The sequence below is a fragment of the Balaenoptera physalus genome (assembly GCF_965194825.1).
Source record: "Balaenoptera physalus genome assembly, chromosome: 4".
Taxonomy (NCBI): Eukaryota; Metazoa; Chordata; class Mammalia; order Artiodactyla; family Balaenopteridae; genus Balaenoptera; species Balaenoptera physalus.
Window position 1 is genome coordinate 136,223,088 of NC_138891.1, and position 12,231 is coordinate 136,235,318.

The following is a 12,231-nucleotide window of genomic DNA, read 5'->3' on the forward strand; positions in this document are numbered from 1 at the left end:
CACAGGGTCCTTAAGGACCCTGAGATGGGAGACGATCCTGGATTGTCTGGGGGCAGGTCCTTATAAGAAGGAGGCAGGAGGCTCATCAGGCTTGGACCCACACATGATGTTGGAAGCAGAGATCATGGTGATGTGAACCAACGCTGTAGCCTCTAGAACCTGGAAAAAGGCAAGGAAACAGATTCTTGATTCTAGCCCACTGAGACTGATTTTGGAGTTCTGACCTCCAGCACTGTACGATAATAAACCTTTGTGGTTTCAGGCACTAAATCTGTGGTACTTTGCTACAGCAGCAATAGGAAACTAATCCAGATTTTAACCTTGAGAAAGGTGGCTTTATAGGACATGGAGCAGATAGAATGAAAAGAAGATGGGTTTTGGAATCAATAAAACATCTCTTTATTCCTCGTCTCCTGACTTAGCACTGGTGGGACATTTTCTCTTTAATCTTAGCTTGTGGAGTAGCCGAAGCCCCGGCTCTGGTATGAGCCCTGACTCCAGCCCTTGCTTGCTGGGGACCATCCATCAATGGGTGCCAGCCAGCAAGACCACAGTGGTTATACATGGCCAGAATCTGGCCTGATTGGCTTGACATCCCTTCTGATTGGTTGGTGCCCACAAGCTACTAGTTGCTATGAATTTCAAATATTACCTCTAGACTTAAAACTCTGAGTTTCTTCTTCTGTAAATTAGGCGCAATCTAAGTCAAAGGTGGTGGAATTAGCGTAGGTAAGTAGTTCTCACAATGTGATTTCCAAAGCAGCAGTATCTCATTACCTGGGAATGTGTTAGAAGTGCAAAATTTTGCCTCATCTACTGTAGCTGGTAGAATTCTAAAATGGCCCATTTCCCCCCCTTCCCCGGGGGACACGGCGGGCAAGACCATGGCCATGACGGATTTTACCCATGATTAGGTTATGTTACACAGCACAGTGTTTTGTTTTGTTTTTTAACTTTTTTTTGGGGGGGGGTGCTGCATCGTGCGGGATCTTTGTTCCCCGACCAGGGATCGAACCCATGCCCCCTGCATTGGGAGCAAGGAGTCTTAAACACTGGACCGCCAGGGAAGTCCCACACAGCACAGTTTGTGAAAGGGAGATTAGCTAGGCTGAGCCCTTAAAAGCTACCAGGCTCCTTCTGAAGGCAGAGATTTGACGTGTGAGAGGAGAGATCCCTTGTCGCTGGCTTGAAGGAGGAGGGGGCCAAGTGGCAAGGATGTGAGTGGCCTCCCTCTCGGAGGGAGGGTAGCCCTGGAAGGAAACAGGGATCTGTTCCCAGAAGCAGATTCTTCCCCAGACCTCCGGAAAGGAAGGCAGCCCAGCCTATGGCTCAATTCTAGCCTTGTATGACCTAGAGCAGAGAAGCCAACCACACCACACCCTGACTCCTGACTGCAGACCTGTCGGCTAATAGCTAATAAGCGGGCGTTGTGTTAAGCCACTCAATTTGTGGTATTTCATTATGCAGCTAAGAATTTATTTACTGAATCAGAAGCTCTGTGTTTTAACAAGCCCTCCAGGTGACTGGGAGGCACGCTCAAGTTTGAGCACCTCTGGTGTCCATAAAGGGCCCACACAGCCGAGCCTGGAGCCATTAGGTGGGGTGTGCAGCTGCAGCTGTCCTATCATATATTCTAAGGACCTTTTAGCTCCTTTGTTGCATTTGAAAAAGTTTTAAAAAGCACGAACGCACAAAATCTTCCAGATGTGCCCTTTTCAGGTGTAAGATCAGACTGATCCCTGGACATTCTGCAAACACCAGACAAGGGGTCCATGCAAACTTCCCTTTTCCCCTTCAACCTAAGAGTCCAGGGCAGCTGGAGCTAATAGCCATAAAGCAGCAGCAGAAGGAAAGTTCTAAGGGAAGTGGGCCAGGGAAGGCAGGACCACATCCCATCTACTGAGAAGCTGCAAGCAGGGGCAGGTTGACCAGAGTCCCTGAAACTATAAAAGTAAGACCTACCTCCTTGGGTGGTTATGAGGCTGTAAAGCCATGCCCGGGACTCAACACAGGGCCTGGCACAGGGATGGGGAGTTGGGGAAACTGGTCCTGCCTTTGTCCCCTTTATCATCTTCCTCCATTTCATCCTTCTGCATCCTTCTCACTTCTGCCAGCTTTTTTTTTTTTTTTTGACTCTTTTTTTGATTAGTGTTGGCATGGTTTATTTTTTCCACCCATTTATTTTTAATCTATATGTACCTTTATATTTAAAGTGGGTTTCTTATAGACAATATATGGTTGGCCTTGTTTTCTGATCCACTGTCACAATCTGTCTTTTAATTGGTGCATTTGACTATTGACGTTCAAAGTGCTTACTGATTTAGCTGGATTCGTATCTGACATATTTGTTATGATTTCTCACTCCTTTTAAAATCCTTGCCCGTTTCTTACCCTGCATCATTCTGTCCATCTCTCTGGTTGGTTCCTGAGTCATCCCCCTCCCCCCACCCCCTCCACTCCTGTGCGGACTCCTTCACAGTGGGCTCTCCTGAGGGTCCTGGTGCAGGGTAACGTGTGGATGGCCAAGGACGCTTTTGCATGAGCTTAGGGCAGACTGTTTATCTGAAGGCGTGGCTGGAAGCTCTGCCCAATTCTCCGCAGGATGGTCCGCAGACAGGACCTGGAGCACAGGGAGGAGGGCGCGTCTTGGGAGGGATGCTGGCAAGTGAGCCTCAGAACACGCACTGCCACGCCCCCTCCTCTGAGACGTCCCCAACTTGGGTGTTAGAAATGGCCTGTCCTTCTCTCTGTCAGCCCTTCTATGGCCTCCATTGGCTTTCAGGAGAGAACCCGGCATCATGACCACGAGTGGCTCTTGCTGCCTCTTGGTGCAGGTCCCGCCCTCGACACAGTCCAGCTCCGGCCACGGTCCTGGTTCATCTTCGCTGCCCAGGCCGGTCTTCAGGTCTCAGAACCTTTATCCGGGCTGCCGTCTGCCTGGGGCATCCCCCGCATCTGCTCTGGGCTGAGTCCTACTTGAATAACAATATAAACACCACTCCTCAGAGAAGCTGCCCCTGGCCCCCCAGACGCGGGGAAGCCCTCGATTAAGTACTCCTTTTCCTTCCTGGCACATATGACAACGGGAATTGGTCTGGGGTTTAGGGCTGGAAAATGACCTTCCTGCTGCCGGCCACACCGCCACATCGTGCCCGGGTCCCGGCTCAGCGACTCTCTGTTGACTGAGTGACCGAATGAATTAACGACCACGCTCTCTGTCAACTCCAAAATACTGATCTAAAAAGAGGAATTTAGAAAAAAAAGAAAAGAAAAAGAAAAAGCTATCTGGTAGCGCTTTTTTAAAAAAATTTATTTATTTTTGGCTGCGTTGGGTCTTCCCACTGTGCCCGGGCTGTGCGCCGGTTCCCTCCAATCGCGGCGAGCAGGGGCCACTCCCCCCTGCGTTGGCCCCTCTTGCGGCGGAGCACGGGGTCCAGGCGCGCGGGCCCCGGCGGCCACGGCACACAGGCTCCAGCAGTTGTGGCTCGCGGGCTCCAGAGTGCAGGCCCAGTAGTTGTGGCGCACGGGCCCCGCTGCTCCGCGGCATGTGGGATCTTCCCGGACCAGGGCTCGAACCCGTGTCCCCTGCAGCGGCAGGCGGACTCCCAACCACTGCGCCACCAGGTAAGTCTCTGGTAGCTTTGAAGACTTGTAAATGAGTGAGTGAAGGAGAATCTGGTTTGGGGATTCCTTTCCTTAGTCATTCAACAAGCATCTTTCTGAGCATCTTCCCTGTCCGAGGAGCCAAGCTGGTCTCCGAGAGAGGGCAGGTGAAGGAGCACCGCCTTGCTCTCGGGAAGCACCCACTTTAGGTCAGAGTAAAAGGCCGGTACTCAGAACTATCCTTTAAGTCTTGGCAAACAGCAGTATGAGTGATGCGTGCGGAAGAAAGGGAGCCCAGGGTACCACTGGGTGCACGTCGGGAAGCCTCGTAAGGCTGTGCTACACGAACTCCAAGATCCATCCCTGAAGGCCAGTGGGCAGTTCGATAGATGGAGGCATTTGATATGTGGACGAAGCTTCTTCTCCGGCGCTGTCAGCCATGTGAGAGCCACTGGGACCACCTTTCCGGTGCTCCGTGCTGCAGTTGGGGGTGGGCTGACTGGCCGTCTGGGTCAGCAGCCCCGGTGACTTCTCAGTGGGATGTGAGCAAAACCAGGAGGCGAGAGCAAAGCAGAGTCACAAGAGCAGCCCCCCTGTACCCCGGCCTTGTTTCCATGTCATGTCACTTCAAGTTTGCTTCTCGCTCTGGTCGGGAGACTACAGCATCACACAATGGGCAGTGTGGGCTGGTCAGCACGTGCCACTCACCCTTCCAAAACCCGGCCGGAGGACAATCTGAACCCCGGCTTGACATTTTCCAACAAAAGTTTGTACCAGTGACATACGGTGGATCCCCACCGAAAACTGATCTGGGCCATGACTAAGAAGGTCATTTTGGAAATGAGGAAGTGTGTCTTGGGCTCCTTGTGGTTTCTGATGAAAGCTGCTGCAATGTGGGACACGGGTGAAAGAACATTGAGAAAAGAGATGAGTTCGCTCAGCCTGTGCCTGTGAAGAACGGGGGAGATGAATGAATGGGAAGATCCTGTATGTCCTAAGAGTCTGTGAGCCTATGGCTTGTCTCAGCATTTCTCAACGCTTACACTCACAACGTTTTAGACAAAACAGATTTTCCTGTGGGGTCCTGTCCTTTGCATTCTAGACTGTTTCAGTGACCCCCTCCCAGATGCCAGCAGCTCTCCCCCAGTCGCTGCTGCAACCCCAGCGTCACCCACGGATCTGCAAACGTCCCTGGGAGGAGGATTTTAGAACTCTGGGATCTAAAACCAAGCAGGTTTGTTCTAACGTCCTAAGAACAGCCCCAGCGCGCCAAACACATTCACTTAATGTCTTGTTCAACAGGAAGGAATGACCTCTTTTAATATAGAGCTCCTTTGAAACGTGTCATTTCAACTGGGTCCAAAGGAGATATTGTCCGAGTCTCAACTGCTCAGTTGAACACATGGAAAAATGTTGGGAGATTTCAGTGCATCTTGAATAAGATGAAATCCCTCAGAGATATGACGTGCTCTTTGATCATTAGAAGGATGGTAAAAGAAAGTGATTTACAGAAATAAAATGGATAACGAACATTTTGGTGACTCAGAAAATGCCTAGAAATCACATCAGGCAAAAGTTCACTTTTTCCATTTAAACAACCCCAAACTCGGCCTGATGACAACCTCCCGCTCCAAACATTTGCCAGCAGGCTGAGACCTTACTAAATTTTGGCTCTTAGAGGAAATGACATAAAAATACTGACTCGATTACTTGTTCACAGTTTCTTCCTTTCCATTAGGTTTTGTTTTGTTTTAAATGTAAAAAAACATTTTCTTCGTTTCAAACTAAGTAAGCTTTAACTTAAAATCATTTACTGGGATAATTGAGCATTAAATTACTTGAAAAATCCCAATAATGCTGCTATTATATTGTCAACAGGTGTGTAACTACTATTTATTTTAGAAGCAGATACAAAGAAGGTGCTACACATATGAACATGAAAGAAAAATCGCCGTAGCTTAAAACTGTCTTTGTAGTTTGAAGATAAATACAGTGTTCTCAAATACTAAGTTATTATAACTCTCCAGCTCAGAAAGTAGAAGTCAGAGGGCATAAGCAACATTCACCGTACCAGGAACTGAAGAATAGGAGGAAGCATGTTCAAAATAGCAGTGGGTTTTTCCCTGAGATGTATATTTTACAAGAAATGTTCAATTCCATTTTAGATATGGAAACAGTGTGTTTTTCCCACTAAAAGGGGAAACAGGAAGGGTATAAGTAGCTTGTCCCATTACTATGTCCTATCTGGAAAATTTAAAAGGTGGAGAAATGATTAGTCATAAGTGCATGACTTGTTAAAAATGACTTTCTGGATAACAGGGACATACCTGCATGAATGAACATTTGCCACAACCTCTATATTGGGATCCTTGCTTTTGAAAGGTTTACGTAGTGAGCAAGACAGTGGATTTTGGTGGCGGTGTTTTGTTTGGAACCCAAAGGGTCACGGAAAGATTTCCACCAGGCTGCAGCCATGCCACCCCCAGAACCAAGGGGCAGTGGTGTCAGGGAAGGACTAGGGTCCCCAGCACCTGGGCATCTCGGGACCTGAGCCCAGGCATGGGGACTCTCCCAGCACACCTGAGAGATCGGGGTATTTCCAGTGGAGCCAAGAGAAGAGCTTTCATGGATGATCTATTATCTCCACACTTCTCACCTGCTCCCTGCCATGTAGGCAAATACCCTCTAGGAGATAGAAAATTTGGAAACAATGGTCCCAGCAGAAAAAGTAAAAACCTGTCATGAAGGGGCCAGGAGAATGAGAGAAACTAAGTACCTCTCCCACTGCTATGGATTGAATTGTGTCCCCCCAAGTTCCTATGTTGAAGCCCAAACTCCCAACGCGATGGTACTAGGAAGTGGGGCCTTCAGGGGGTGATTAGGTTTAGATGAGGTCATGAGGGTAGAGACTCCACGATGGGATTAGGATCCTCACAAGAAGAGGGAGAAAGACCAGAGTTCACTCTCTCTTTGCCACATGAGGACACACAGCAAGAAGATGATTGATAGCCATCTGCAAGCCTCACCAGCAAGGGGAAGAGAGTTCTCACCAGAACCTGTGTCGTGCGTGTACCTGATCCCAGACTTTCCAGAGTCCAGAACTGTGAGAAATACACGTCTACTGTTCAAGCCACCCAGACTATGGAATTTCGTTACGGCAGCCCAAACTAAGAAGACTCACTATCGCTTAGCTTTAGAACAGGACTGTGAACCAAAGTCTATGGATTCTAAACTCATGTTCTTAAGAACTGCACTTTATCACTTTGTGAGAAACACTGAATTCAGACATTCAATGTGTTTTAATTACAGGGTGCTGTTTGCTTTCAAAGCTATATATGAAATTTTTTTTAACATTTTATTGAAGTATAATTGCTTTACGATGGTGTGTTAGTTTCTGCTTTATAACAAAGTGAATCAGTTATACATATACATATATTCCCATATCTCTTCCCTATGAAATTTGTTTTGCATTGTTAGATATGTGCTGGATGGTTCGGAAACTAACATACAACAGTCGAATCAGTTTTCTTAATAAAATGATATCTCTCTGATTTCTGCAAAAGCTCTTTAATGACCTCTTAAACTGGGAAAGCTGAGTTTTCAAATTTAAACTTGGGAAAGTGCAGGTTTCAAAAGGGTAAAAGTGATCAAAAAGGTTAAGTCACTACCTGCTCAGGATTTAAATTCTCTGCAATATTGAAATGTGTGAAATAGGAGCATAGAACTTTTTTTAAAAAATTGAAGTATAGTTGCTATAAAATATTATATAAGTTACAGGTGTATATATAGTGATTCACAATTTTAAAGATTATACTCCATTTATAGTTATTATAAAATATTGCTTGTATTCCCTGTGTTTTACAATATATCCTTATAGCTTATTTTATACTAATAGTTTGTACCTTTTAATCCCCTACCCCTATGTTGCCCCTCCCCCCTTCCCTCTCCCCACTGGTAACCACTCGTTTGTTCCCTATATCTGCAAGTTGAGCATAGTACTCTTTAAATAGCTTTATGGAGATATAATTTAAATATCATTACGGTATTTTTTTTAATTAATTAATTAATTTTTTAAATTTTTGGCTGTGTTGGGTCTTCGTTGCTGTGCGCGGGCTTTCTCTAGTTGCAGCGAGCGGGGGCTACTCTTCATTGAGGTGCACAGGCTTCTCATTGTCGTAGCTTCTCTTGTTGCGGAGCACGGGCTCTAGGCAGGCACGCGGGCTCAGTAGTTGTGGCACACGGGCTTAGTTGCTCTGCGGCATGTGGGATCTTCCCGGACCAGAGATCGAACCCGTGTCCCCTGCATTGGCAGGCGGATTCTTAACCACTGCATCACCAGGGAAGCCCACCATTACGGTATTTTTTATATCTTTGTCTTTATATTGTGATAAAACTGATATTTGGCTTAACATCATGAGAAATAATGTTTTAACTGAAAAACATTATTCATGATAATTTAAAAGGCTGTTATGAATGTCTACATCTCTCAGTAAATCTACTCATGTCTAGTGCAAAATGGGCTGGCAGAAGAATGTTAAATTCTGTTTTGGTGCCACCTAAAGAAAACTTTCTTCCAAGTTTATATTGTAAATTCAAGCAGAAGACTATCACGGTACAAAGCAATTACAAAGAAAGGCATGCTTTCCCTCTCTGCGCTTATTCTGTATGCTTGTTTCCTATTTTGTGGAGGTTCCATGATTTTTGCTGACTTGCGCTGCCAACTAACTGCCTTGTGGTCAACAACCAGGGGAGCGGAGATTTCGTTTGCCGGATGCCGGGATGTGACAAAACAGTCATGCCTGAAGCTCCCGTTCATGTGCCTTCTGCTGCCCAGGCTCTTTCCTGTCTCCCTCCTACATGATGAAAGGAAGCCGTGTGTCTTTGGCCAATGACTAAGGCGCCGTGTCCATGCCTGCTCTGTTTGGGTCCTGGCGTCTTCTGACTCAGGCTGTCGGTGGCTCTCAAAGGTACCGGGGGGTTGGGGGGCGGGGGAAGTCGAGACTCATATGGCCAGCAGCCATGGTTAGGGCAGCCTGCGTTCAAAAAAGGCGAAATCTGCCCGAAGGCACTTTCTAGGACAGCCTATAACTCTGTATAATTATTACTTTTATTTCTTCATACCTGTGGTCATTTTTGCACCTGGTGGCTTAGGTGAGTTTGAAGATGCAGCTACTACAGGACGTGCTGTGGTTGCTCAAAATCAGTAATAGTGGTGGGCACCTAAGACCCCAAAAGGACCAACTATGGAGGTAAACTTGGAAAATTAATACTCTCTCCCGGCCAAGGTGGTGTTGGTGCCCGTCTGGTCCAGGTTAAACCCTCACTGCACAATACCGCCTTGCTTCCAATATACCTAAGAGCAAAAAGATGAGGGTTAACTTTACTAGTGGGATCTATAGCAGCAGCCCCTAAAGGGGCTGCACAAGGTGGAGAAAATGACAGGGGGCGGGAGGTCAGTAGCCTTGATGGCTGACATGCTTCTGAAATTCATCCATTCGTTGAATATCTACCACAGGCCAGGCATGGCCTAGGTCAGGTGCTGGGGCCCAGATATGACTCTACTGTGGTTCCTTGAGGAGCCAGGAGGCCCACAGGGCAGACCTGGCCACCCAAACTGACCCCAGGAGCTACGGAACACAGAATCCAGGTGTATTTCTGAGGGCCTGCCCCCAGATGCCCTGCAGGTACATGACTGCCCCTGAGTGGCGAGGTCGGCGAGTGAGAACAGGAGAAGCATGGCCAAGACTCCCAAGTGGCAGGGGTCCACTCTGTTACCTTTAGAGTATCCTGGATGTCTTCCCAAATCCGTCCTCTCCCAGAGTGAAAGCCTCTCCAGTGGCCGGAAATACCACTTAGAGAATGATGTTGCCGTTGCGATTCTTACTTCCACAGTAAAATTCCAGATCTGCCATCTCTCTGCTAAGACGGTGACAGAACCATTCTTGAAAAGAAATGGAAGGACGGCAAAATAATCCAAGCCTAAGAAATAATTCTGCAATTTCAAAGTGGTTTCTATGACCTTAGTTATGGGCTGAACTGCGTCCCCTCCCAAATTCCTATGTTGAAGCCCTAAAACCCCCTAGAACCTCAGAATGTGACTGTATTTGGAGATGGGGCCTTCAAAGAGGTGATGAAGGTTAAATAAGGCTGTTAGGGTGGGCTCTCATCCTATAAGACTGTATCCTTATAAGAAGAGGAAATGTGGACACACAGCGGGACACCAGGGTGCACGAGACCGAGGAAGGACCATGTGAGAACAAAGTGAGAAAGCAGGCCACCAGTAGGCCAAGGTGAGAGGCCTCGGGAAAAATCAACCCTGCTGACACCTTGATCTTGGACTTCCAGCCTCCAGAGCTGTAAGAAAATGAATTTCTGTTGGACAAGCCACGCAGTTTGTGGAATTTTGTTACAGCAGCTATAGCCTAGCAAACTAATACGACCTCCAACTTAAGAGTATATAACCGTATAAACGATGCCCATCTTGAACTACCACTCTTACTAAAAATTCTCGTATAAGGTCTCTGCAGAAGCACGAATTCCTATTTATGGTTTGCCTGAATGTTTTCAAGGAAAAGTGTCTGGAAGAAAACAATTAGACAGAGATGTCACCACTGGAACGCGCACCCAGCTACCCCCAGACACAGTTAGTGGCGCGCGCAGAGCTTTGCCGTGTATCTGATGGAATTCACATCCTGCCATCATCCAGTACCAAGCTGTAAGTCAGTCATTCATGTATGCAAAACCGCAGAACTCTCTGATGTTGATAAAGTAAGACAGGCAACTCTATGACAATGATTAAACTCTCCTTTGCAAACGCCACGTTTTTGGCAATCATTTGGAATGGAGCGTTTTTTTTTTTTTTAACTAAACAAAGACCCAAGGAAAATAGCAGAAAGGCTTCCAAAGGCACCCATTACACCAAGGGAAGCCATCCACGAGGATGCATGCACGCCAAGAGTGCATCCTACATTCTGAACACTGTTTCTTTTCAAACGGGCTGTGTGAAAGGTTGCTGGCTGGCTTCTAACTGGAAAAGTCACAGAAATTTACCCTTGCAGAAAATATCTATAACTGTTTCTTCCTTGGAAAAAATAATGACAAGCCCTGAATCATATTTCCTAGGATCTTAAAATAATGATGTTGATTTGCTGGTTTATTTGAAAATTCCATGGTAATAAAATAAAATAGCCAATTAAAGATTTAACCTATTTCCATCGGAGCAGTCAAGGGAAAAGGAGGCGGCAGAAAGCAGCTCTGACACTTCAGCTTAACGATTTTTCGGCGAGTCCAAAACCCACGTTCTGACAATGGGTGGTTCTGAAATACAGCAATTGCTGGAAGTGCCTAGGCTGGGATCCTCCCTGAAGACCATTCTTTCCTCTTTCTTTCATTAAATCAGCCTTAAGGAATTCTTAAACCTCTCAAATCTTCACTTGTAGAACTTCTAGCATTTGGCCACTAAAGTTGAAATCCTTTCTTGTCCTTCTGAACTTTCTGAGCCCAGCGCATTGGAGGTTGAGGACAAGTGGGCTGTGATAAAAATCTTAGAATGAAGATTAAAAGTAGGGCTCGTGGGTCCCACGAGAAGACTTAGATGACCAACAGTTCTAGAAATTTTCTTCATACTATGAAACAGTCCAGTCAGTGGAGAAAAGGACGGAATTATCAGATCTTTACAAGGCAGAGTCCGGGGCAGACAACTGTGCATGTGCTCAGAGCATGAAGTACAGTAAGAGATGCTAGGTGAAGAGGCCAGCAGGGGACAACTGCCAGGTGCCTGTGAGGGTCTCTCCACCCCGGGGTGTTTCCCAGTCCTGCTGGGGAGAGGTATGAATGTCATGTAAAGAGACTCGAGGTTGTGGACACACAGAGCTCTGCAGGTATTAGCATCAGGTGGTGGCACCCTTTAGGGCTGGGATTTTTGCTAACTCTGCAGATATAGTTTGTTTATGCAGCGCTGGCCTGGACGGTCTAGATACTCACAGGGCAGCCCTGAGCCAGTAGTCCTGGCCTCACCTGTGAACTCGTGAGAAACGCAGAACATTGGGCCCCACCTGAGATCCACTGAAGCAGAGTCTGCATTTTCACATGATTCCCAGGTGATGCCCACAGCTGCTATCAGTCTGTTCCGGTGCTAAAACAAACTAAGACTGGGCAGCTTATAAACAACAGATGTTTATTTCTGATGGTTCTGGGGGCTGGGAAGTCCAAGATCAAGGTGCCAGCAGGTTTGGTGTCTGGTGAGGGCCCAATTCTTGGTTCATAGAGGGCTAACTTCTCATGGTGTCTTCACATGGCAGAAGGGGCAGGGAGCTCTCTGGGGTCTCTTTTATAAGGGCACTAATCCCATTCGTGAGGGCTCTGCTGTCTGACCTAATCACCTCCCAAAGGCCCCACCTCCTAATATCATCACATTGGGGGTTAGGACTTTAATGTGTGAATTTCAGGAGAGACCAGCATTCATCTGTGGCATACAGTGAGGTCTAGGCTGGAAGGGGAGAAAGAACATGCCCATTGTTACCATCTGATTGCTCAGTGATACCATGTGACAAGGACATGAAACCATCCTGGGTTAACTTGGGGACAGATGATTCTCTACACCTTGCCAGAAGGCCACACGTGGCAAAC

General features: G+C 47.0%; 1 protein-coding gene and 1 long non-coding RNA gene across 3 annotated transcripts in view; both read right to left on the reverse strand.

The window, feature by feature from the left end:
* The window catches only part of RCAN1 (regulator of calcineurin 1), a 94,030-nt gene that overhangs the window by 22,857 nt on the left and 58,942 nt on the right, over positions 1-12,231 (reverse strand). The gene's annotated exons all lie outside the window — the stretch shown is intronic.
* Positions 171-12,231, reverse strand: part of LOC309659292 — a 39,579-nt gene continuing 27,518 nt past the window's right edge. The window contains exons 2-3 of the long non-coding RNA XR_014262717.1: positions 9,379-9,544; positions 171-8,956 (exon numbers count right to left, since the gene is read on the reverse strand). This is a non-coding gene — a long non-coding RNA (uncharacterized lncRNA). The remainder of the gene's footprint in view (positions 8,957-9,378; positions 9,545-12,231) is intronic.